The sequence below is a fragment of the Dama dama genome, chromosome 25 (assembly GCF_033118175.1).
Source record: "Dama dama isolate Ldn47 chromosome 25, ASM3311817v1, whole genome shotgun sequence".
NCBI classification, from domain to species: Eukaryota; Metazoa; Chordata; class Mammalia; order Artiodactyla; family Cervidae; genus Dama; species Dama dama.
In genome coordinates this window covers 9,372,443-9,399,489 of record NC_083705.1, presented here as the reverse complement: position 1 = coordinate 9,399,489, position 27,047 = coordinate 9,372,443, and the positions used below count along the sequence as shown (strand labels likewise).

Below are 27,047 nucleotides of genomic sequence, written 5' to 3'. Positions count from 1 at the left end.
GGAGAAATGGTCCCAACAGGTCCTGCCCACCTGCCGGAAAATCCCTACCATATGGCAACCATGCTCCCCTGCAGCGGGCAGCCTCCCCTCTCTTCACCCGTCTGTGGCCCTCAGATAATGTCTGGTCCTGACTCTGCCATATTTGAAAGCAACCCCATCCCACCAAGATCACTTTGACGGCTACAGGCCTGGCAGATAGGAAGGGTTGCCTCCCCTGCAGGTCAGTGGCTCAGAGTAGAAGTGTCAAGGAACATTTTTAAGTCTGGCTCCAATGCTTGGGTACATAGTGAAAACCTCTCCAGGAAGCTATTAAAGCAGATGTTGGGAGGGGAGGCTTCAGGAGTCATCTCAGGCCAGAATGCCCTGGGAAATTCTCCCTGTACAGAGTGTGTGCTAACAGACTCCCGTGCCCTGAACTCGCCACCCACACGCCTTCATTCTGCTTTATTCAGGTACATTCACTCAATGCAGTGTCAGGACAGAGCTGCTAAACGCAGGAGGCTGGGGCTGCAGCCATGAGATCATGAGGTCCTAATTGTGAGATCCCTAACCATTCAGTGCCACCCTACCCAGCCCCTTGTTACATGCTCGCAGGCATGCCATGCCTTTCCTTCTCAGGGGGAACTTCTATCAGAATGCTGAACTGGTGACTTGAGATTTTTGTGGAGGATCAGATCAATCTTAGGCTTCAGTTGCATTTTCCACTTTAATCTTAAGCTCAGTCATGCCAGGGACCATGTATTTATTCTGCTCCTTCCTGTATCCTCAGATTCTAGCATAATGTCTGGCACATAATAGATGTACAATAATATTAGCAGGATGAATGCATGGATGAATGATGAGTAGATGAATCAGTTAGTCAATCAAGTAATCATTTGTTATTTCAAATCCTCCATCTATTTTTTTTCAGAAAAGGAAATTATCAAATAAGACAGTCTAAACTCCATACACAATATAAGCAAAGGCAAAATGAAATTAAGTGTGGTCTTTCTCTTTCAGGGAGCACCTTTTCAGCTGCTGCTCTGACTTGCTCTGGGGAATTTAATCGATGCCTGTGTTTCTTCCTGGCAAATCATGGGCAACACCAGTGACACAATTCGTGAGGGTTTTCCAGGCTGTCCCTACCATGGGCATGGAGGGCATCAGGCCCAGGCTGGCTGTCAGCAGTCCGGGCAGGAGATGGTATTTGCAGTGGGGGAGACAGAACCATGCTCAGCGTGAGAGATTCCAGGAGGCTTTGCAGGCTCCCTGTGGATTTCATCGTTTATCCTCTGACAGAAGATGTTGCATCTTTCCTGGGCCCAAAAGCCCTCAAGTTATTGACCAGGAGGCACATCGCTCATGGCATGTGGCACCAGGAAACGGGACCAGGGATTGTGCTGGGTGGGTCAGGCCTCCAGGGGACTCCTGGTTTGAGAATTTCCAGATCTGGAACTCGGCTTCTCGTGTGAACTGAGCTGCAGTTGTCAGCGGCTGATGCTTCCCAGGGCTCTGCTTCTAGGCCTGAGGAGAGGAGGGCAGTGCCGCGGACTTCCTCACCAATCACAGCAGCAGCAGTGGCAGCCTGAGGGCTGTGCCCCTTGAGTGAGCACTGGGCGCCAGGCGCTCAGCTCAGCTCTCAGCGCTCTGTCTCCTTATAGCCGCCCAGCAACTCTAAGCCAGCAGGGCCGGTTTACTCCACTGTGCCAAGCGGCACTAGTGTTAAAGAACCCGCCCTCCAGTGCAGGTAGACTTAGAGACACAGGGTCGATCCCTGGGTCGGGAAGATCCCCTGGGGGGGCGGCATGGCAATCCATTCCAGTATTCTAGCCTGGAGAATCCCATGGGCAGAGAAGCCTGGCAGGCTGCAGTCCATGGAGTCTCACAGAGTCAGACACAACTGAAGCGACTTAGCATGCATGCACACAGGCAGAAAAAGTCATATGGCTAGAAGTGACAAAGTCGCATGGCTAGAAGTGACAGAGGGCCCAGTGGAAACCAGCTTGCCTGACCTCAGAGCCCCAGTCAACAGTGCATTCGACCTCCAGAGGTGTTTGCCATTTTACTGTTTGCTGAAATGTATACCTATTTCCCTGGCTCAGTTGTGTCTGACTTTTTGTGACCCCATAAACTACCAGGCTCCTCTGTCCATTGAATTTTCCAAGCAAGAATACTGGAGCAGATTTGCCAGTCCCTTCTCCAAGAGATCTTCCCAGCCCAGGGATCAAAACCTGCATTTTCTGCATTTGCAGGTGAGCCATCTGGGAAGTCTGGCAGGACTGTATAGAAGAATTTTTTTTTTAAGAGGAAATTTTAGAGGTTTTCATCTCCTCCACACTGATAGACCTTCATGCAATGGATGGTTCTCACCACGTTTCAGCCACCTTTTCTTTAGGCAAAGATGCAGCCATGGGTTTTCAAAGCTGACAGTCCTTGCTCCTGCAGGTTCTGGTTCATCCAAGGGGTGCCCAGAAATTTGTATGTCACTTCTTTCTCCCAGTGATGCCAGGGGGCCGCTTGCCCCACCTGTGTGACCCTGACTAGGACCCCACTTCTGTGCTGTGGGTAACTGGTGCCGCCTGGGCTCAGCGTGTCTCCTCCACGCCCACTGCCTGCAGTGTAGACACCTAGCAAAGGTGGGTGTGTCTCCAGGGAGGAGTAAGCCCACAGCCGCTCCCCGTGGTCCATATTCTGTTCTGTCGGTCGGTGCCAGTGGTAGTTGCTCAGTCGTGTCCAACTCTCTACGACCCCACGGACTGTAGCCCGCCAGGCTCCTCTGTCCATGGAATTCTCCAGGCAAGAAAACTGGAGTGGATAGCCATCCCCTTCTCCAGGGGATCTTCCTGACCCTGATTGAACCTGGGTCTCCTGTATTGCAGGCAGATTCTTTACCATCTGAGCCACTAGGGAAGCCTCCATATTCTACCGAGTTGGCCTAAATGTCCATTTGGGTTTTCAGTCACATAGTGTGGAAAAACCCGAATGAAGTTTTTGGCCAACCCAATAGAGCAACTTCTTTCCATGACAGCCCAAGGGCTCTGTGAGCTATTGGACAGTCTGCCCAGCTCCCCACAGGAGCCAGGCTTCATCTGTTCATGCACAAATAGACTTCTTAGGTAGACTTCAGATAAATAAACTTCCAGGCAGTAGAGACAGCTCTCACTCCTGGGGGACTGGGGGAAGTTTTAATCCCAGGAAGCTTCATTTCCGGTCGTGCAGAATCTTCCCTCTCTGCTCCTCTCTGACCCTCATTCATCCAGAGCACGCCCGGCTCTGGCCTCGCCTCTGTTGCTGCTCAGCACAGCTTTGGATCGGTCAGTTAACCACTCTGAGGCTGTTTGCTCATGAGTAGGTCAGGGTAGCACCTACTCGTAGGATTATCATGATGATTAAATGATTTCAATCATGTCAAATGTTTAACACAGCATTTGGCTCAAGGTAAGCCCTCCATAAATGTGAGCTGTTGCCATGGTAACAGCAGTCACAATAGTAACAATTAATATTATTATTACAGGGCATTGGGTGGGGCGGGGAAGCACGTGCTATTGTAACCTTGAGTGGGTGACCTATTAGCCTTCATTTCCACATCTACAAAGTGGGGACAATAAGAGGACCTAGGAGAAGGATGAGGGGAAGGGACAGCTAGGGAATTTGGAATCAACATGCACACACTGTTGTATTTAAACTGGATAATCAACAAGGACCTAACGTACAGCGTAAGGAACTCTGCTCACTGTTATGTGCTAGCCTGGATTGGGGGGGTGGATTTGGGGGAGCACGGACACATGTGTAGCTGAGTCCTTTTGCTCTTCACCTGAAACTGCACAGCATGGCTAATTGGCTATAGCCCTGCATAAAATAAAAATTAAATAACAAGAGTACCTAACTCACAGGGGCTTTGTTAGCTTTGAATAAGTTGTTAGAACAGTGCCTTGTGATAATAAACACTCACCAAGCATTAGCTGTTATATTATCATTATTACTACTTAGTATTTTGGTGAATAATTTATTGTTATTTACTATTGGGTCCAGTCCACAGACCTCTAATGTACTGGGAACATTAGTCTTAGGCAGAGAGTCAAAGGTGTGTGCCGTTGACCAGCCCAGAGACTTTGGGCAGGGACACTCAGATGACCTCAGCCTGGACCCCTCTCTCTGTCCATGAAATACAGCCCATTTCCCAATCTCCTTCCTGAGAAGCTATGAAGAGAAAATGGGAAAGTAGGTGTGATAGTGCTTTGGCTCTTCAAGTTCTATTTTAAGTAAAGTAGTACCTAAAATCTTAATTAGATTCAGTCCTTACTGTTTAAATGTTAAAGAAAAAGAGGAAGAAATCCTCCAAAGGAGAATGTAGAATGTCAAATGCAAGAGATTTTTAAAGTATGTTTGGCATTTCCTCCTCCAGAATGACTTGAACATGCACTGGGGGCTAGAAGCGGCCCGTGGCCAGGTTTCTGAGCAGAGGAAAGAGAGGTGGACAGACGTGATGGACACGGCAGCCTCTGATGCCTGCGTTCCTGGGTTTGGCCCAAATTCAGTCTTCTCTGGAGACCCTAGAGGGACTGCAGAGTGGCACCGAATCAAAGTACTCATCGTTTAAGCCAGTGTTTTCCCCAGAATGATAGTCGACATTATTTAGGTGTACATTTAAAAAATTTATTATTATTAACTTAGTGTATAATAGAGAAAAATACATGAGCACAGAAAACCCTTGATTTTACTGGTATGACTGGTTTTCCTCTTTAAGTTTTTAAAATGTGAGCTAATTTAAAGGGTAAGTAAATATGACAGAAATCTTGAAGGTGAAAAAAAATGACGAAAGCTTGGAAAATGCCATATGAAATAAACCTTTTACTGAGCACCTGTTTGCCAACCACTCTGCTGGATTCTGAGAACATCACTGTTAAAATTTATGACCCCTGGCTTGCCGCTCTACATCTGGTGTGAGAAGTAGCCACATCCACGCTGACAGAAACACGATATGATAGCTGATGAGTTAGCTGCTGAGGAAAGTGCAAACCAAACCAGGTAAAGGAGAGAATCATTCTGGCAGGGTGACGGAAACAGGCGTCCAAGAGGAATGACATTGGACCCAGAACTGATGTGATATCTCCATCACCCAGTTAGCAGTAGACACTTAGTACTGGAGGGAACAGTGTCCCCAAGGTCAGGGAGCTTACATTTTTGTAGGCAAATTCCTAATGATCAAGGAAGCATGTGATGCCAGTGGAAGTTTTGACAAGAGCCGTGAAGGAAAAAAGCTACAGGATGGTGGGGGGGCGGGGGGGTGCCTCTGTGTGGACTCGTCAGAGAAGGTGTCTCTGGAGAGTGAAGCTGAAACATGCTGATGAGAAAACATTGACCAGAAGGAAGCGGGCGGGGCTAAGACTTTGAGGCGAGAAGGAACTTGAGTGTTTTAGGGACTGAAAGAAGGGCCTGTGTGAGCGCAGAACAGGGTGCAAGAGGGCATATGGCTCACGGGCACAACAGCACAGGGTCTGTGGGCCACAGTCAAGACTGACTGTGAGTCTAAACTCGGAGAAGTCAGGAGAGGAAGTAGGTGGCTGTCTGGCAAACATGTGGACACTCCAGGTCCAGCGGACAGTGTGAGCAAAGGCCCGGAGATGTGGAAGCACATGGTGAACCTCAGGAGTGGCCAGTAGAGTTCATTGCAAGAGGAAGCTGGGGGTGAAGCTACAACCACAGGTTGGAGCCCTTTGGTCTAAGGCATTGAATGCCCACCAAGTGACTTGTACTTCATATATTTTCTTAATTGTTTTACAAGACACATAACATAAAGCTGAACATCTTAACCATTTTTAAGTGTACCATTCAATGGGGTTGAGTATATCCTCAGAACTCTTTTCATTGTATAAACTTAAACTTTATACTCGTTAGGTAACCATTCTCCCAGTCCTGCCACGATCCCCAAACCCTGGCAGCCACCACTTTGCTTTATGTCTCTGTGAATTTGACTACCCAAGTGCCTCACATCTATGGAACCATATAGTGCTTGTCTTTCTGTGTCTGGCTCAGACAGTAAAGAACCCACCTGCAATGCAGGAGACCTGGGAGCCTAGTGGGCTACAGTCCATGGAGCTGCAAAGAGTCAGACACAACTGAGCGACTAACACATTCACTTTTTTTCATGTTCCCTCCTAGAGAAATGGATGTCCTCCCAGGATCCTTCTCTTCCAGTTTGGTGGATGGACTTAGACTTTCGGCTCTTTGGGAACTATGGCTTGTAGTTTTATGATCTTGAATTCTAAGTCATGCTACTGGAGAAAAATATTGTTGCCATTGAGCACACTGGGGGATGAACCACTTCCTGTGCAAATCATTTTCTGAATGGTTAATTGCTGGAAAAACTGGTAGAGATTCCAGATCCTACCCATCTGGGTTCACGGGCTGACCTTTGTCAGCTGCCTGTCTATCAGTTTCTTAGCAGCTAACTGAGCTCTGAAATGTAGCATTTTGGCCAGTAAGAAGCCTAAAACCTCATTTGGTTACTGCCTTTGAGTGTAACAAATGACATTTTCTTTTCCTGTATTATAAAAATAATGGCACTTAAGAGTTGGCACACCTGGACTTGGTTTTGAGACTGAGCGCATCACTCTTGGACCCTTGGTTTCTGCTTCTGCAGAATCAGGGAAACGGCCTCCACCTTTTCTTTTTCTTACTGTAGACAGAGACCATGGCCTGCCTCACTCAGCAGCCACCCAGAAGCTGCCTTGTGTACCTTCCTATCCTGCAGAGATGGAAAGAGCTAAAAATGCCCATCCCCTTACTCTCCTGCAGCTGGGGCTCTAGGGGTTATTTATTATCTGCTGTCTGATGTGTGTGTACAAAACTGGAATCTAGACCCAGTTAGATAGGGAGCAAAGAGGCCTGCCAAGGATCCACCTTGTCGGTGTGGGCCCATGCAGTCAGGGCATGGCTATGGAGCCAGTGGCTCTGTATGTAGTTTTCAGATCCCCACATGGCAGCCAGGAGGGTCTGATTCTGGAAGCAACAGTAGGGTCAGCGGTGTCCTGCTTCTGTTTAGAGGTAGCTCCCCTGGCTGATCAGTTCTGCAGTGTCACTCCTGCAGGTTACTCTCGAGGCATATCCTGGAGCCTTCTCCTTGAGCACACCCAACAAGTTTGTAAGCATCTAATCCCATTTGCTACAAAAGTGATAGATGCTTACAGAACTGTTGGTCTTCCTGCTTAAGCTCTCTAGAAGTGGCTCCTATTACCTGCAACCAGTCCCAGACTAGTTTACAGATTTAGGAGGACAACACAAAATAACAAGCAAATGTTCCTACCACCATTCCTGGCTCCTAGAAGATACTCAGTAAAATCTGGTTGATCCTGAACCTGGAATTGAGGCTGGTCTTCACCTTGGTGGAGGAGGCCACTGCTTTGCTCTATGATGGGGTCTTAGGGATGCAAGGAAGGGATTTTTCTACCTTTTCCCCTCCACTCTGCTGAGTCCTCCCGCATGCTCATTGATCTCTGGAAGGTTTTGAAAAAGGGAAAAGACTTTCTCATTTAGAAGTAAGGCTCAGAACGAAAATGTTCCTGCATTCATCAAAGCAGCTTGAGTTGAAATGAGGTGCTGTGGTTGATTTGGGCTCCTTTTCTTAAAAGGAGGGTTTGAAGAGGAGGCATTGGGGGAGACAAAGGGTAGTAGCCCCAAGTTCACAGGGAGAAGAGAAGCAGGACAGAGGACAAGGAAGCCAGTGAAGACTGGAGCTAGGAGTGCCCTTGGTCCGAAAGGCCTATTCCCCAGAAGCACATGGAGTTGGGATGCTCTGTGGGCCATGCCAGTGCATGACCATGTAGCCCCACTGCTGTGGCCTTGTTAGCTTTTGGAAGTTGGACAGAATGACTGAAGTACCAAGAGCAAGGGGATCACTGGTACAAAGAGAGAGTGGAGAAGTAGGAGATGAGGGTCAGATCATGCTGGGCCTGATGGACCATGTTAAGGACTCTAATCTAGTCCAGTGATTGGCAAACTTTTTCTGTAAAGGGCCAGACAGTCTCTGTTACAACTCCTCTGCTCTGATATACTGGCAAAAATGCAACCACAGACAGTGCATGAATGAACAAGCTAGATTCAGCCCACAGGCCATAGTTTGCTGATGCAGGACCTAACCTAAGGACAAGGAGAAGCCTTAAAAGATACATAGTAAGGGGGTTGCCTAATCATACTTGTTTCTAAACGAGCCCTTTGATTTCAGGGTCGAGAGTTGATTGGAGGGAGCAGAGGGATCTAAGCAGCCCAGGAAGAGGTGTGAGTGGCTTAGGTGAGGATGCTGCTGGGGGACACAGAGAGATGGATGGCACAGATATTTGGGAGTAAAGATAATAGAACTTGGTGATTAGATGGATATACATATGATCTTATTTACAAAACAGAAACAGACTCATAGACATAGAAAGCAAACTTACGGTTACCAAAGGGGAAAAATGAGGAGGAGGAGGGATAAACTAGGAGTTTGGGATTATCGGATACGCACTGCTGTAGAGCAAATGTGTAAACAACAAGGACCTACTGTATAGCACAGGAAACTGTATTCAGTGTCTTGTAATAACCCGTAATAGAAGAGAATCTGAAAAAGAATAGATGTGTGTGTCTGCACAGTCACTCAGTCATGTCTGACTCTTTGCAACCTCATGGACTATAGCCCACCAGGCTCCTCTGTCCATGGAATTTTTCAGGCAAGAACACTGAAGCAGGTTGCCATTTCCTCCTCCAGGGGGTCTTCCCAACCCGAGGATCAAACCAAGTCTCTTGCATTTCCTGCGTTGGCAGGTGCACTTACAGTGCGTTTACCACTGCACCACCTGGGAATAAATGTATCTGCATAACTGAATCATTTTGCTGTATTCCTGAAACTAACACATCATTATAATCAACTATACTTCATTAAAAAAAAAAAAAAAAAGAATTAAGGAGACGGAAACATCAAGACCGATGCCCAGGGCTCTGACTTATAGAATGCTCTGGGGGTCATTTTGCTCATCCTTCTTTTTCTCTTCCATTTAATGATGTGCTAAAGCAAACCATTTCTTCAAAACATTCTCAGTCCCGGCATCTTTCTTCCATTTGTGGATTCACTCTCACTGTCCCAGTTGTGAAGACTCCAGACTGGAATCATCCTTGATTCCTTTTTTCCTACAAGTCCTGCTCTTATCTCATTAAGTACCTGATCTGTCAATTCAGCAACTCAATGCTTCTTAAATGCAAATATCCTCGCTTTCCACATCTGCTGCATTCCTAGTTCAGATAACGAGACTTCTGATACAACATGTTCAGGTGGTAAGGGTATCACACAATATTTGTCTGAATCAGTTCAGTTCCTGAATTGGGACAGCAAAAACTCCCTTATCAAGGAGCGCCACAGTTTCTTATTAATTCTCAGTGGCCCCTCCAGTTGAGCCTAGACTCCTTACCAGCATCCACTGTAATCAGTTTATACATCACTTGCTGGTCAACTGCCATGAAGTGCTTTTTTCAGTGAGGCTGCCTGCAAACCTGTGATGGGTGCCCACTGCCTGCAGGCTGAAGCTCACAGCCTCGACCCAGTCTTCCGACATCTGCAGTTATAGCCCCACCCCTCTGTGACTGCGGTCTCTCTGTCTTCCCTTTCAGGACCAGTTGGCTTGGTTCATCCCCTCACCCTCTTCAAATGTACCATGCACACTCCTACATCTGCAGACTTTTAAAAGATTTTTATTGACATACATTTGATTTATAATATTGTGTTAATTTCTGCTGTGCAGCAAAGAGATTCAGTTATACATATACTTTTTCATATTTTTTCTTTATGGTTTATCACAGGATATTGAATGCAGTTCCCTGTGCTATACAGTAGGACCTTGTGATTTATCCATTCTGTATATAATAGTTTGCAACAGCTAATCCCACACTTCCAATCCTTTCCTCCGCATCCCTCCTCCCGCTTGGCAACCACAAGCCTGTTCTCTGTGTCTGTGAGTCTGTTTCTGTTTCGTAGGTAGGTTCATTTGTGTCATTTTTTCAGACACCACAGATAGGTGATAGTATATGGTATTTGTTTTTCTCTGTATGTCTTATGATAATCTCTAGGTCCATCCATGTTGCTTTAAATGGCATTATTTCCTTCTTTTGTATGGCTGAGTAGTATTCCACTGTATTTATGTACCACATCTTCTTTATCCATTTGTCTGTCTATGAGCATTTGGGTCTCCTTGTCTTGACTATTATGAATAGCGCTGCTAGGAACATTGGGGTGCATGTATCTTTTCAAATTATATTTTTGTCTAGGTATATCCCAAGAGTGGAATTGCTCAATCATATGGCAACTCTATTTTTAGGTTCTTGAGGAACTTCTATATTGTTCTCCATAGTGGCTGCACTATTTACATTCCTACCAAGACTGTAGGCAGGTTCCCTTTTCTTCACACCCTCTGCAGCATTTATTTGTGGACTTTTAAATGATGGCCATTTTAAGAGAGAACAGCATGTATATTATCTAAAGTGAAACAGATCACCAGCCCAGGTGGGATGCATGAGATAAGTGCTCGGGCCTGGTGCACTGGGAAGACCCAGAGGAATCGGGTAGAGAGGGAGGTGGGAGGGGGGATCGGGATGGGGAATACATGTAACTCCATGGCTGATTCATGTCAATGTATGACAAAACCCACTGCAATGTTGTGAAGTAATTAGCCTCCAACTAATAAAAATAAATGAAAAAAAATAATAAAAATAAATGATGGCTATTTCAACTACTTTGAGGTGATATGTCACTGTAGTTTTGATTTGCATTTCTCTAGCAATTGTCAATGATGAGTGTCTTTTCATGTGCCTATTGGCATCTGTATGTCTTCTTTGGAGAAATATTTATGTATATCTTCTCTGCAGATTTTTATTCATGTTGGTTCCCACCCTCCTTCTACTGTGTTCTGTATTGGGTTGATCTTGTTTGCAAAGAGGAAGGCCTCAGTTTGAAATCTTGCACTTGACTTAGTAACACTGCAGCATGGGGCAAGTTACTTAGCTTCTCAAAGTCTCAGTTTTCTCACCTGTGAAGTGGAGTTCATTTCATTAATTTTGTAGGGTCGGCATGAGCATATACAGAGAAAACTCACATCATGCATTTAGAAAGTGGCAGATATGCAGTAAGTATGGCCTTCTTTTCCCCAGTAGCCCCTAGTGTTAAAAGTGTTAGTTGCTTACTTGTGTCTGACTCTGCAACCGTGTGGACTGTGGCCCACCAGGCTTCTCTGTCCGTGGGATTGTCCAGGCGAGAATACTGGAGTGGGTTGCCATTCCCTTATCCAGGGGATCTTCCCGACCCAGAGATCAAACCCGGGTCTCCTGCATTGCAGGCAGACTCTTTACCATCTGAGCCACCAAGGAAGTCCCCCTACAGACCCTAAGAGTGGTTTAAATAATTAAGCAAGCATTTATGAATAAAGCTTGAAATAGGGTCTAGCACATAGTAGGTGCTCAGTAAAGACTAAGTTTTTTCTTATTTAATTTCAGGAAGTGTTAGGCAGAATTTATAAACAAACAGTTTTCCTTCTGCTTGTCATTCAGTTATGATAATCAGATTTGGGAGCTGAAGATCCAGAAAGCCACCGGAGTGGGGTGGGCTGGCGGCTTAGAGCTGGCCAGGACCAGAGGAGATGCAGCCAGAGGCAGGAGGGCACTAATGGGTGCATTTCCCAAAATCAGCTCCACGTAACTTTTAATTTTGCTAATGGCTAGTCTTTATTTGAGATGTCATGCTGAAATAACTCTTTTAATAAAGGAGAACTAATGTACTCATTTTTTTCCCTTCTCTTCCTCTACATCAGCAAGGACTTGGTGCAATGATGTATATCACCCTTTTATTTTAATTAAACATATAGCTGTGAGTGGCTTGTAAAAATGTTGCCAAGAGAGAAATGCTTTAATGATGTGAACTTGAGGTTGGCTCATCCCATTTATCTTTACTGCATAAAACCACCCTGTTCATCTCGCGCGTGAGCTGAATGGGTGAGCCTGCGTGCACGTCTCTGAGTGGAAGCATTGAGGGAAGTTTGGAACGTGAAGAGTGTGGGACTGTGAGAGCTTTCCAGAAGATTACAGAGCAAAGAACAAGAAAAAGAAAAGCTGTTTTTCTGAGCATGATCAGATTCAGGACAAAATATCCTCTTAGATTGAGGTTTCTTGTCATTTTTCCATCCAAGAGTCAGGTGATAGATGGTGTCAAAATACTCAGATTTTGAGGGGAAAAAAAACAATTAGGATTTTAGGTCAGAGACCTGGGATTCAGACTCTAGTGATCTGACCCCTCAACCTCTGCATTCAGCCCGTTCTGCTATATTACTCCCCATTGAAGGAGTGTAACATTGTATCATGATGGTGGGATTATAGTTATTTCAAGGCTATAAATGAATGAATGAATGATGTACATGGGTGTTTACTCTGATAGCTTTTATCTAATGTGTCAGTGAGTGCAGCATGTGATTCCTGTTCTTTTCCAATGGTCAGGGGAGACTCAATTTAAATAAGCCAAAAAAGGAGAGAGAGAGGGGCAGAAACAGAGAGATGGACTTAAACAAAAGAGGATTTTAAAAGAAGGGACTTCACCCACGCTCAGAGACATAAGCTTGAACTGGAAGATGGAGCAGGAAGGCAGCAGTTTTGGAATCAAGGCGGAAGCTCCCTGAATGCCAGTACATACACTCGGTTCACAAGGTTTGGAAATATGTATTCAAACTGATTAAGACATTGGTGAGATGTAGCCCCACAGCAGGCCTCTGTATTCCCTCCCTGCAGCCCTGATTGTCTCAAGGGTGAATAATTCATCCTGAGATTTTCCTCCCTGTCTCTAGTTAAGCTGTTGCTCTTGTTCTCCAAAGATTTGGCCCGGGCGTGTGAAGCTGTTGTGATTCTGTAAGACTGAGGAATCCTGGAGAGGGGAAGTTAGCAACCCGGTGAGGCTCATAGATACAGGATCTCGACAGACCCTGGGGGTGGAAGTTGGGGGTGGAGGACTTGCATAAAGGAGCCGGAGGCTCCAGCTGGCTGAAATGTTTGATTCCCAAATAAAAACCAAATTAATCAAATAAGTTCGTATATATTCCCTGCGGGGAAGGCTGACACCCTTACTTTGTAGGGTTTATTGTCCTCTTCTAGGACCTCTGCCTGAAAGGGACCAGATCACCAAAAGTCCTTTATCTTCCAGAATCAAGGTCAGTGTTACAGAGAGTGTGCTGTTTGGAGAACTCAAGGTGCGAGCGATTCCTCCTGGAAACAAACGTCCGTCATTTCCACGCAGCAGCAGCCAAACTGCTCTTGATGGTAACCGCTCGGAGCCCTGTCCTGTGTGCTGATCACTGACTGTCCGCAAAGCAAGGCCTTCAGTAGAAGAAGGCGTATTGCGTAGTATTGAATTGAGTGTAAGTCAGCCCTTGTGGCTCAGATTGTGAAGAGTCTGCTTGCAGTGCAGGAGACCTGGGTTCAATCCCTGGGTTGGAAAGATCCCCTGGAGTAGGAAAAGACAGCCCACTCCACTGTTCTTGCCTGGAGAATCCCATGGACAGAGGAGCCTGGTGGGCTACGTCTATAGGGTCACAAAGAGTCGGACACGACTGAGTGACCAACGCATACACACACACCAAACTGTGGCATGGAAGAAGGTTTCTGCTTGTACATTCCCACTTTTTATCAATGAGGAAGTAAGCTTAAATAATAAATATGCAGAATCTGACATATCTGTTATTATTATTATTATTACTGTTATTAGGGCTGACAAATTAAAGCACTTGGTTGTATTTAACCTGGAAAAGTCTAAAGTGTGATTCGATCTATCTTTATTAGATAAGGGGCTTTTTTGTTTGTTTTTAATTATAAAAACAATGTTCTTTTTTTTTTTTTAAATCATATATTTCTTTAAAGCAACGGGTCTTTTTTGTAAAATTGTAGTTTTATTTATTTTATTTATTTGACTACACAAATAGCATGTGGGATGTTAGTTCGGCAACCAGGGATAGAACCCACGCCCCCTGCAGTGGTAGCTCAGATTCCCAGCCACTGGGCCACCAAGGAAGTCCAAAATCACATACTACCTTATCTTACAATACAGAAGTCCCTATCCTCTCCTGACTTCCTCTCTACAGAGATAACCATTATTAGAAGCTTGTGTCTTGGTTTCCAGAATGTTTCTATGCAAGATCAAATGCAATCAGTCTGTATACTGTTTTGAAGTTTGCTGTTTCATCTAACAATATATCATAGCTATGTTTCCATGTCAGAACATAACTCATTTTTTATAAACTGCTTGGCATTCTGTTGTCTGGATGCACTAGAATTTAGTTTTAACAGTCACTAGGTAAGCACTGGTAGAGATGTAAATTATTTCTGTGTATTGATACAACAGTGCTGCAGTAAACATCTTTGCGCATATATCTTTGCACATTATTCTAAGTTGTTGTTTGTCGCTCAGTCATGTCCAACTCTTGCAACCCCATGGTCTGTAGTCCACCAGGCTCCTCTGTCCATGGGATTTCCCAGGCAAGAATACTGGAGTGGGTTGCCATTTCCTTCTCCAGGGGATCTTTCCAACCCAGGGGTTGAACTCGAGTCTCTTGCTTGGCAGGTGGATTTTTTACCACTGCATCACCTGGAAAGCCCTTACTCTAAGTTATCTATAGGATGAACCTCTAGGACTGGAATGGATGGGCCAAGAATATAAGCGTTTTCTATTTGGTTCGGTATTACCAAGTGGTTCTAGGAAGGGTGTTTTGCTTGCTGTTTTGAGAAGGGTGTTGATGTAGCTGCAGAATATTTATTTATTTACTCATGACTGCACTGGCTGTTTGTTGCTGCAAGCAAGCTATCTCCAGTTGCTGTGAAGGAGGCTACTCCCTGGTTGCCATGCACGGGCTCCTCATTGCGATGGCTTCTCTTGTTGAGGAGCACGGGCTCAAGAGCGCAGGCTCAGCAGTTGTGGTGTGTGGGCTTAGTTGCCCTGGGGCATCTTCCTGGACCAGGGATTGAAGCTGTGTCCCCTCTGTAGAACATGTTTAAGACAAAAAGTGAAACGGGCACAAATTAAAGCCAGAGTTCTTTGAGCTGGACAAAAAGTCGAGCTTGTCACCTGTGTGTAACCCTGAGTGCACCATGGAGGTAGTGACGTCTCCTAATCTACAGATTAGGAAGAACCACGCCTGGTTCAGGCCTGGATGTGTACGGCCATGCTGATGCTTTGGGAGGCTGTGGCCACACACCCGTCCCCAGATCTAAACCTTGAGAGCTGAATTCTTCCACCCGATCATAATTAATGACAAGTGCAAGTAAGTGGTTGGAAACACAAATCGAGTTTGCAAACCTTTTATAAAATAGCTTCTAAAAACCCTCACCTTAGTGCAGCCGTTGACAACATGGCTGAGGCCTTCAGTGACAACTAATGTACGAACTTCCTTTACCAAAGTAGTACTCTATCAAGGACCCTTTAAATTTCTTTTTCTTGTGCTCAAGTCAGGACATCGGAAAGAAATGCATATAAATGTAAGATGAATGCAATGCACAGGTGAGCTTTCTCCTGCTATGAGCCTTTCCACACCTTGAATTTTGGACTAAGTCTTTTTTAAATGCAGCTTCATTTTTCTCTCCTGTCATTACATGATTTCATCTGAAAATCTCAGCATGTGGTTCTCTTTTCCTTTAATTCATTAGATTTGGCATTGCTGTTTATTATATCAACATCTAATATAACATCTTTGTCTAATATAACATCTTTGAGGTACCAGGATATTTTTAAAAAGAGAGGATGGGAGGATTTAACTCTTCAGGACTAACTGGAGACTGTTTAAATTTATAGAGGTGTCTCTAGCCCTTTGTAGATCCTCCTCTAGATTGAAATACATTTGTAACCAAAACGATAATCCATATTCCCTCATTTCTCTGCTGAGATGAATGGAAAGAGACTTGGAGGAAAGCTCAGCTATTTATTCACAGATTGTTTAAAGTCAGACTTAGTCTGTCTTGGGAGACAAGATTGTATTAGCTTGATAAAGCTAACTCTTTCAGCCTGGGAAATAAAAGAATTACACAATAGTGCTGCAAAGGTTTCCTTGGCTTCTCCAAAGAGGAATTAGATTTGAATACCAAAACCTTCCATATCAGAGGGTGTGCTTTTAGAGACAAAGTGGACATAAAAGCAATGCCAAGTTTTTCTCTTTTGATGGGAAACAGGAGACCTTACAACAGACTTCAAGATGTGGAGAGAAGGCTGGCAGGGAGCCATGAGGGCACCGGGGCGGCGGGGGGGCGCTGGCCATCTTTCTTCAATAAAGACAGAATTTTGTATAAAAAAAAATCGTCATTCCTATTTGCAGCAAGATGTGCCTTGTTTGGAGTTCTGGTTGGGATTCTTCAACTGGTAATATCTATACAAAACAAACATAGGGCTTTGACTGACTTATGTCAGACCAGTTCTTTCCTCTCCTGTACTGCCACACACACGTGCAGAAGTAGGTGGGGAAACGAGCTGATGTATACAACCAAGACACAACATCCCACAGAGCCGAGCAGGAGGGCCCGGGAGCTGCTAAACCCTGGCTTGAAAGCCTCATGGTGTGATAACACTCGGACTTAGCTAGGAATTACCGTTGACTCTGGCCTTGGAACTTGATCTCACTGTACAACTGACCTTAGATAAGGTATTGATGTCAGATTCTTTGAGAGTCTCTCAAGCTCTCAACTTGATTATTATGCGATGACGTTCGCGGTTGTCTGCTGCTAGTTACTCATCCTCCCACCAGAGAGATAGAAAAGCTCTTCTTTAGTGATCCCTTCATCTATTTCCATCTCCTTTGTACCTCTGAAGCTGAACATATTAGTCACGTTGCATGATAAGGATTGCGGGGATATTCCCGGCTGTTCAGAAGGAGAAAGGGGAGAAATGACAGGCAGAGAAGCCGCCATCAATAATATAAAGCACCACTGGCGAGATGGGTGGCATTTCGATGGTGTCAGCCATCCAGCCAGCCCCCAAGTCCTCGCCTGCATGAGGCTTTCCGAGGGAGCTGAGGCAAAAGTTGCCTAGAAAAGGAGTTGGGGGAGCGGGGAGGCATGGGTGGGAGACAGAAAGGAAAAAAAGTTCCTAAGACTGAGAAATATGTTATTTCTAAAATTGGCAGTCCTTTTTTGATGAGTTAAGAGGAAGCGAGTTATGATCTGAATCAATAGAATTGATAATGTTTTCATCTTGAAAAGTTAACTGTATTTTTGACACTTCCCTATCTCCCAAGCAGCTTAGTTTTTAAGAAAAAAGAAAGAAAAAATCCTCTGGGCAAGGAGCCTCGGATACACTTAATTTAGGACTGGTATTTATGAGCGGTCATTGACCTTGAAGTTCCATTAGCGCTAACGAAGGGCAGTGTAGCTGCGTCCTGCCCGGAGCCCCGGTCAGTGAGCGCTGGGCACCTGGAGGGCCCCTCCTCTCCGGCCCCAGCTCAGCCGGACCTGACTTTCCAGGCCCTGCTCCCTCCGCTGAGCTCCGTGGAGCAGGCACGGCAGACAGCCTCCTCTGGCTGTTTGTAGGTTCTCCTAGGTTTTCCCTGAAGAGGACAGGAGAAGAACCCTGTTCAAGTGAGAGTTCCTTGCTTGCTGTATATAATTTTTGCCCAGCGCAATGAAATTCAAAGGCAGAGGTACAACTGGCATCCTAAATTTCCCATCTAGAAAAGATCGTAAAGATCACTTCAGTTGTTTTTGTTGTTTAGTGGCCCAGTCATGTCCGACTCGAGATTCCATGGACTGCATCTCACCAGGCTCTTCTGTCCTTGGGATTTCCCAGGCAAGAATGCTGGAGTGGGTTGTTATTTCCTCCTCCAGGGGGAAATAACCCTGACCCACTGAGATTCCCCCATATACCTATCACCTAGATTTAACATTTGTGAACATTTTGCTCTCTGTGGGTGGTTATTATTTTCTTGCCCATGTATTTTAAAGTAAATTATAGACACTATGACAGTTTCCTGAGATATTACAGTATACCTAAAGTAAAAATATATTCTTCTATAATTACAGCACTGTTATCATACCTAAGAAAGTGAATAATAATTCCTTAATATCATTTGATGTCTAGTCCATACTACAAGTCTTCCAATTATCCCCAAAATATTTTTCAACAATTGGTTTGGTCAAACTGCAGACCACACACAGCTCATGCATCACATTTACTTGTTATGCTTCTTTCAGTCTAGATAGAACTGTGCTGTTCCCTGCAGTAGCCTCTGGCCACACATGGCCAATGAGAATTTGAAATGTGGCTGATTCGAATTCAGATGTGCTGTAAGTGTGAAATATACATGGGATTTCGAAGATGGTACTGGAAAAACAATGTAAACATATCTCATGAACAATTTTATGTTGACTCTATGTTGAAGTTATAGTATTTTGGTTCAGTTCAGTTCAGTTGCTCGGTCATGTCCGACTCTGCATATTTTGATTATGTTTGGTATAATAAAATTTATTATTAAATATGCTTAAAATGTATTTATTTTTATTTTTTAATGCAACTACTAGAAAATGTAAAATTACATTTGTGGCTGGCATTAGGGCTCATATATTTACATCAGGTGGTGCTGGTTTAAAATATTACTCTCTGTTTTGTTTGTTTTTTTCTGTTTTTAATCTAGAAGAGTCTCCACTTTTTTCTTTTTTTTCTCTTGCCGGTAACTTGAAGAAGTCAAGTCCTGATGCATGCCCCACTTTCTGGATTTTTTTTTTTTTTTTTTTTTATAGCTTCTCCATGCTGTAGTTTAACCTGTTTCTCTACACCCCATGTTTCTAGCCACCAGTTAATTAGACTTGGTTAGATTCAGGTTTAAATTTTTGACGAGAATACCCTGAGTGACCCTGTATCTCAGCACACACCTAACGTGGTTTAACTGTTCTCGTGCCAAGGTCTGATCAGATAGTTACAATCTGATCTCTCATTTGTAAAGTTGTTTTTCTACCCTTGCTGCTGCTGCTAAGTCACTTCAGTCGTGTCCAACTCTGTGCGACCCCATCCCTGGGATTCTCCAGGCAAGAAGACTGGAGTGGGTTGCCATTTCCTTCTCCAATGCATAAAAGTGAAAAGTGAAAGTGAAGTCGCTCAGTCTTGTCCGACTCTTCCAGATCCCATGGACTTGCAGCCTATCAGACTCCTCCGTCCATGGGATTTCCCAGGCAAGAGTACTAGAGTGGGTGCCATAGTAATTTGGCACCCTGAGTCAAATTGTAACTTAATGATTTTAGCAGTCTTTGATGACTGTTGCCCAGATTAATTATTTAATTGGAGGTTGCAAAATGACTTTTTTCTACCATTCTGTTTACATCGATTGGTAAAACATATGTAAAGAAAAACTCAGAACCTGGGCCATTTGGTTACCCTGAAATGCAGTTCCTAGAGAAAAGACTAGATAAATGTTTCATTCTTTATCTTTAAATTCCAGTTTTCAGGATAGAGTTGTTTAGTGGTGACAACTTTCTTTTCTTTTTTTTCTTTCTTTTTTTTTTTTTTTTACTTATTGAGTATAATTGTGAACTCATGGATTTTTAATATTAAGCATCAAATAGAATTTTTAAGATTTTAAATCTGTTTCTAGCGTTTAAAAATCTAGAAAAAGAAATCTGGAAAAGTTGCATAATTTTTTTATTTTGGAATTCCCATGCGACACTGGGGGAGCTAGCAACCATGGGTCACAGGTTCATCGCCAGGGCTCTTTGGCATGGAATCTGGCTCAGTCCTTAGGCAGGCGTGTGCTCCTGGAGGAGTCACCATCCCACCAGCTACTGAGTTAGTTTCTATGCTTCATCCCTGTTGTTTGAGTTTGTGATCCTGAATATATCTTACCTTATAAGCAAGGAAATTAAAGTACAGAGAGGAGGAGGAACTGGCTGAGGGTGAAAAGGCAAAGTGAGGGGGGGAGTTGATACTTGAAGCCACCTCTTCTCCCCCGCAGGAGGACGACTGTGCTCACCCTCAGCTGCCAAGAGGCTGCTCCCAGCAAGTCTGAGGAACAGGACAGCAGCTAGTAGAAGCCACCCTTTCAGTCTGTGCTCTGCATTTCCTTCATGCTGATGACAATTTAGTACTGCTGCCGTTGGATCTCTGACCATGATTTAATTTTTCAAACCCTGGGCAGATTGTGATGCTCCTCAGGGCAAATAGGAAGGGCCTTCCTTGGGGACAGTGACCTAGAGAATCAATGTGAACTACTCAAAATAAATAGAATTAGTGCAGCCTCTTTGGAGAACCCCTTGGGCAATATTTATCAAAATTTTCAGTGCATTGACCCTTTTAGACCCAGCAATTGTGCTGCTAGGATTTTTTCTAACAGATACGTTCACAAAATATTCCAAGATATTTGTGTCTTAAAGTTCATTGCCCCACAGAACATTGGAACCAATCTTCAATAGAGGACCAGTTAATAGTTTATGGCACATCCATCTATAAAGGAATTAGTATGTGGTCATTTAAAAGAGTTTGCTAGAGCTGCATGTGCAGATATGGGAAAAGTACTGTTAAGTGTAAAAGGCACTGTTAAGTTAAAAAAGAAAAATGTAGAACAGTATGTATTTGTGCCTGTTTATTTGTTTGAAATTTCTGCCCATTTGTTTGCTTTAAATTTGTGCCTGTTTTAAATAATGCCAAGAAAAATACACAAGAGAATCTTAAGATTTCTAGAGGAAGAGACCAGAGGTCAGAGTGATGGGGGAAAGATACTGACTTTAATTTGTATTTTATAGCATTATTTTTTAACACCATGGACATATATTAACTTGTTAAATATTAAATTTAATATGGGGAAGACTAAGGATGCAATTTAAAAAGTCTGGCCTTTGGTTGCTGCATAGATGGACAGCAATGCTTCTCAGACCAGCAGCCACCAGTTGCATTACCGTGCGTGTGCACTGAGCTCTGACGTGCCTGCTAGGCAACGAGCAGGATGCAGTGTGGTGAAAGAGAAAGTGTGAGTCGCTCAGTCGTGTCTGACTCTTTGCGACCCCATGGACTGTAGCCCAGCAGGCTCCTCCGTCCATGGAATTCTCCAGGCAAAAATACGAGAGTGGGTGGCCATTCCCTTCTCCGGGGCATCTTCCCAACCCAGGGATCGAACCTGGGTTTCCTGCATTGCAGTCAGATTCTTTACTATCTGAGCTACCAGGGAAGCCCCTCCAGTGGGGGAGGAGCAGGCAGTGGTAAGGAGCTTGCTACCATTAGGGAGAAAAGACCAACAGACCTCAAATGACTCCAAAAATAGCAGCCAGTCTGGAATTAAATGCTGATCTTGGCTTCTAGACTCGGTGCTTCAGAACACAGAGGAGAATCTCCTATCCGGAGATGGGCAGGGAGGGCTGGAATCCCTAAGCCACATCGACGATAGTAGCTGCGTCCAGGCTGGATAGGCACAAGGAGCAGGGAGAGGGTGGGCAGGACCAGAGCATCGGGACTGAAAGTTAGTGAGTGCCGGGGGAGCCGTGCAGAAGTTTCAGAGGCTTTGTTTGGTGGACCGTGGGTTTACATCCAGCTTGGCTACTTGTTGAGGACACATAGGCAAATATATGCAACCTAGCGCCTTTATTTGTAAAATATGTAGACTAGATTGTAGAGACTTTATAAGAATTAAAAGTTATAATGTACATTCTGTGGCCAGTTTGTGCATAATACATGCCCAGACTTTCCTAGCTCTGGATATGTATGGAGAGATAGAGAAATCAAAGAGTTGAAGGGTAGGGATTTCCTGGTGATCCACCTTTCAGTCAGGTGCAACCCCTGGTCGGGGAACTAAGAGAGTGGAGAGGCAGAGGCAGCGTATAGTAAAGGGAGCTGACTTCAAAGTCAGATGACCTGGCTGCACTACTCGACTCTCCTGCTTATTGGCTGTGTGACACAAGGCCTCCTTGACCTCCTGGATCCTTGGTCTTCTTGTCAGTTAAGTGGGAAGAAGGTGAAGAAACGTGTGTACTAAGTGCTTGATAAATGGTAATGGTTGTTGTATGAATGAAGGTCGATTCAAAAAGCGGATCCACTACAGCCTACACTGTGCACTCCAGGTATCAGGTAGTTTTAAAACATTGTTATAATAGAATCCGCTCTGAGACAAGAGAGTTAAGACCCAGCAACAGAAAAGGTTTCTCTAAATAGAGATGGAGCTCAAACTTGAACCTGAATCTCAATGACTGTGCTGCGCTCTAAATGACTGGCTTTTCCCGCCATCATCCTGACGTTAAATATGCCACCTGATGTAAACCTCCTTCATTCTGAAATCAGGGCTGGAGTTATTTAGAATGGTAGCCAGAAGATGCTTGTATCATAGCCCCTACTTATTGCTAGGCACAATTCTAACAAACTTACATGTAGTGAGATTAAAAAAAAAAAATTCTAGACCATTCATTTAATTTAGATTTTGCCAAATCCTATTTTTATTCAGAGACTCTTCATTAAAAGCATACTTACTCATTGGGAGGTAATGAGAAGAGAGAGAAAATAAGTTTAAATCCACAATGCAGCTGTTCTCCCACGTGTGTGAATTATACCAGCAATCGGAGATTGTAAAGAAAAGGGTGAAACTTAATCGGAGAGCTACCACAGCTCAGATACCCAGTAAATTATTCAAACGTAGGCACTGCAGTCTAACATACAAATATCTGTTACATACACAATTAATTGTTCTTCACAAATGTTTGTAATAATCATTTGGTATTTAATTAACGTGTATTATCTGTCTTGCAAAATCAGGCTGATTTGAGAGACAGGACCAGAGAGAATAGGCAGGCTTTCATTAAACCAATAGAGAAGCTACTTGATTTTAAACACAAGCTTTTTCTGCTTTTGCTGGTTTCCCTGGTGCAGAAATATCTGGCTGCACTCTCCATTTCCCAGAGTCTAGGAGCTTTGTTAGTGTTTTCTTTCCAAAAGAGGGAAGAAGGCTGTGTCTTCTCCTGGTCTCATTGGTAGGGCTCCAGATGTGCTTCTGAAGAATACAAAACATAAGCTGTTTCAAAAGAGGTTCTATTCACAGAGGTCATTTTGATTAAGTATAAAGATCCACTTGTTATGACCGTCTAACTTTGCAAGGTTCGTGTGATGGTTTAATCCATCTGTGATGCGTGTTCGAATGTGTATGTATGTGTGTAAATGTGTCAACATGTGAATGTGCATAAGTGATTATATAAACGTGACTGTATGTGTGTCTGTGGATAAAATATTCCTTTAAACAACTGGAGTAAGCTAATGTGATGTGGAACTTCTGCTCATTTCGATGTTTTAGTGTGGAGGTTGATTTTTCTATGATGGTCGGGCGTAAGTGACAGCAAACCTTTAGTTTCATTACCGTATAAATAAACAGACTTCATCTGCATAGCTAGGCTGAAACAGCCAAAGAGCTAAGTACTCTAATGAGATCCACTATCTAGGGGAGAAAACAATTATTTTGAGAAACTTGTTTTCAGCCCAGATAGTTTGGTTCTGCACAAAATCATTTGATTATGTGCTTCTCTCAACTTTGAAATCATGCACCTATCTGTCCATGTTTATAACAAGAAAGGGAATGCCGCACATTTGTAACAAATTAAGTTAATGGATTTAGAGCAGATCCTGCAAAGGGGAAGGCTGGGCTTCTTTGGGGAAAGGCTGGAAAGCACAGCTGAGTCTAGGTAGACAGGTCCGGGGTCTGGCCTCATGAGCTTCAGTCCCTTAGAATGTGCCCAAAGCCAGACCATAAACCCGGTTTTAATGCCAGGAATTAGAAGAATTGAGGGCAGAGGGGGTGGCGAGGAGCAGAAGGCATGGTTTTATTCTGTTTCTTATTGTGTATAGCCCTGGATAAATCTTTAGGTCATATTCTCAAAACTCTAGACCAGGGGTTACAACACAAATACCTTCAAGTAAAGTATGGGATAATTGAGTGAAATGGGCAGGCATAATAAAATTATTTCTCCACAATCAGAGAAACAACAGTGTAAGCCCAATGACGAATGGCAGTGGACACAGGGGCCTGAAGGTTAGGAGGCAATGGGGACTTCCATGGATGATGCTGAACTTGAAATGAAAATGACCTGCCCCTTCCTCAGAGAGCAGCTGCTGCTGAGCTCTGCACATGGGACAGAGGGTCTAGATGATGACTTTGGAATTTTCAAGAGTAGCCCCAAATCCAGATATTTATTTATATAAATTTCCCAGTTTTAAAATACTGGCTGAGTTGTTTTTGTTTTTGTTTTTATGGATGCACAGGCCAAATGAAACATCAGTTTGCAACAGCTGCTGTAGGCAAAGGGAGAATTCCCAAGAAATAAAACTGTTCCCTAAGTATTGGTCTTCTGTGCAAGGACACTCTGGGAGGGACCCTTGCTGTCTTAGATGCTCTCTGTCCATGGACAGGGCTGCCTGGCGGGCTATAGCCCATGGGGTCACAAAGAATCAGATATGACTGAGCACACACTCACATATGCATGTGTGGCACACACTGGGACAGGTTCTCGTGTCTATGATACAAGTTTGTGTAGGAAAGCCCACGAGTATATTGGGAGAAAAGGCAAGGAGACAGGGTGAGTACCCTGATGTGGTTTCCACGTCACCATTGTATCTAATCTGTAAGGGAGGTTGAAAGTCAAGGTAGGGGATAGGTTTGTTGTTCAGTTGCTAAGTTGTGAATGACTCTTTGCAACCCCATGGACTGTAACCTGCTAGGCTTTCCTGTCCATGGGGTTTTCCCAGCAGAAATACTGGAGTAGATTGCCATTTCCTCCTCCAGAGGATCTTCCCAGCCCAGGGATCAAACCTGCATCTCTTCTGCATCTCTGCTTGTTAGAAAGATTCTTTACCACTGAGCCACCTGAGAAGCAGGGGATAGGTAGGTGTTACTTGTCTTCCTGGAGCGTTTCTTACACAGAAATGACTGTTCCTCCATAGGTCTTACATCGGAAGCATTTTTATTTGAAATAGAGCTTGAAAGCATTTATCATTCTTAATATGTGCTAGAGAGTAATCATGGTTAGAAAAATGGCAGTGAACTTTATCTGGCCTGCTTTTTTATACTATTTCAGGATAAGGATCTGTAAAAATAAGCCATGTTTGCCAGTCTTCAGAATTTCTCTTTTTTAGTGCATGTCCTTGCCATATTTCTTTGCATGGTTTGTCACCCTGATGGTAGGTGTTCTAAAATCCCTTGTCGTGAGAGGAAGCAGTCCCCTGGAACCACCTTAAGAGCATCCTCAGCACTCTGCCCCCTCCCGCTCCAGCGGTGCAGTCATGAGAAGTCTGGGAATTGGAGACACTGTTCACTCAGGCTCCTCGCTGTTTGTTTCCCGCACCACTCATCCTTCTTGACATCAGGCTTCGTTTCCGCAGACTGACATCAGCTCTGCTGGAAACCTGCCCCCCATCTCCGCAGACCGAGCCACGGGCCACATGCTTCTCGCGCAGGTTTGAGGAGCGCCCAGGCAAGGGTGTGAGACGGGCAGGAGGACCGAGGGGACAGGTCCTCCACGGACGGGGTGACTGCCGTGGTCACGGGCCCTTCCAGAATGTTTGCAAAGAGCCTAATGCAGTCACTTAGAAGGATGAGTTCACGAAGTGCAGCAGCGTGGGAAAATGCTTAATAAAATATGGAATTATAGTCTCTTTTAAGGTAGGCAGTACATTTTAATGGTTCAAAATTCAAATGATAAAAAAGGATATATGATGAAAAGTCTCTTTCTGTCTACCACTCTGTGCGTACATAGCCCTCTCAGGTTGCAATGTGATGTTAAGTGAAAAAAGAAGAGTATAAGCCTTTCTCTTTCTCTTCCATCTCTTTCTCTCGATATGCATATTTGTTTATATATTCACTTACACATATATGTATATAAACACAGGCAGAGGATCCATAGATGACAGACCAGAAAAAATAAGTGGAGTGTTTTCAGTGGCTATTTCAAGTAGAAGGATTATAGGTAATTGCTTCTACCTTCCTGTATTTTCTAAAATGTCTTTATTCTATATATTTCGCTCTTTAAAAATAATACATAAATTTCTTTAGTGTAAGTATAATACCTCATTAAAATTATGGAGCAAAAGTGGCCATGACCAATCCTCAAAGAGAAGAAAAGTCACTCATTTGCTCCCAGCCCCCAGCTCACCATTGTCGCTGCCTCATCTGCTCTCATGCTATCTTCCTGGCCTTGTCTTTGCAGCTACATGATCACACTTTGATATGGTTCAATAACTTGCCTTCTGATTAACGAAATATTCAAGATGTCTTTTCCTATTCCCTATATAACTGAAAAAGAACTTTCAAAAGAGGAATGTTTGCATCCTTGTGCATACAGGTGCTGAGGAAAATAAGAAAGAAAGGTTTCCAACTGGGAGGCTATAGATAAATTTACATCCTGATAAACCAGTCACACGAATGAGGAGAAAGGACAGAGGTGTTTATGTTCCCATAATCTGCCTTTTAGTGTGAAGTCCTAGGGCCGAGGTCATCTCACCGAGCTGACCCACAGTCTTCTGCGTGGACACAGCGCTTGGTGGAGCTGACATCAGCCGCTTGGAGCACAGAAGCTAAACTACTTGGTGAGAAAGTATGAAAAAAAGCACTTACCTTACTTCCAAAGGCAGTAAAAAGGAGCTCTCGAAAGTGAAATCACTCCCTTTAAATTGAACTTTCAAGTACACACAAACAACTTGTGAATACTTTGTTACAAAATCACTTAAATATGGAAACGTCATTTAAAATATAGAGATATCAAGTTATAAAGTGTATTTTTTTGCCACATTATTCCTCTGTTTTTATTGTTAAGAAATGTGAACAATTCCCTTTTACCCTCTTCCCAATTCCATTCCTCATCCTAGAGATAATCCCTGTTACAGTTTGAGATCCAGATGAAACTTTCCTGATAAACTTTTATCCGGATCCATCACCGTGTGCAAACACATAATGAATGTGTGTGTTTTTAAATATTAATTAAACTCTCAGGTTTTATTTATCCCCTGGGCTCTAAATCTCACTTATCCAAAGTTCTTTACCAGAATGATAATGTTTCCCACGTATGAATCACCAAATGCTAAATGT

The 27,047-nt window shown here is 43.9% G+C and overlaps 1 protein-coding gene across 1 annotated transcript in view; it reads left to right on the top strand.

Moving 5' to 3' along the window:
• SLIT3 (slit guidance ligand 3) overlaps positions 1-27,047 on the top strand; it is a 722,104-nt gene that overhangs the window by 421,341 nt on the left and 273,716 nt on the right. The gene's annotated exons all lie outside the window — the stretch shown is intronic.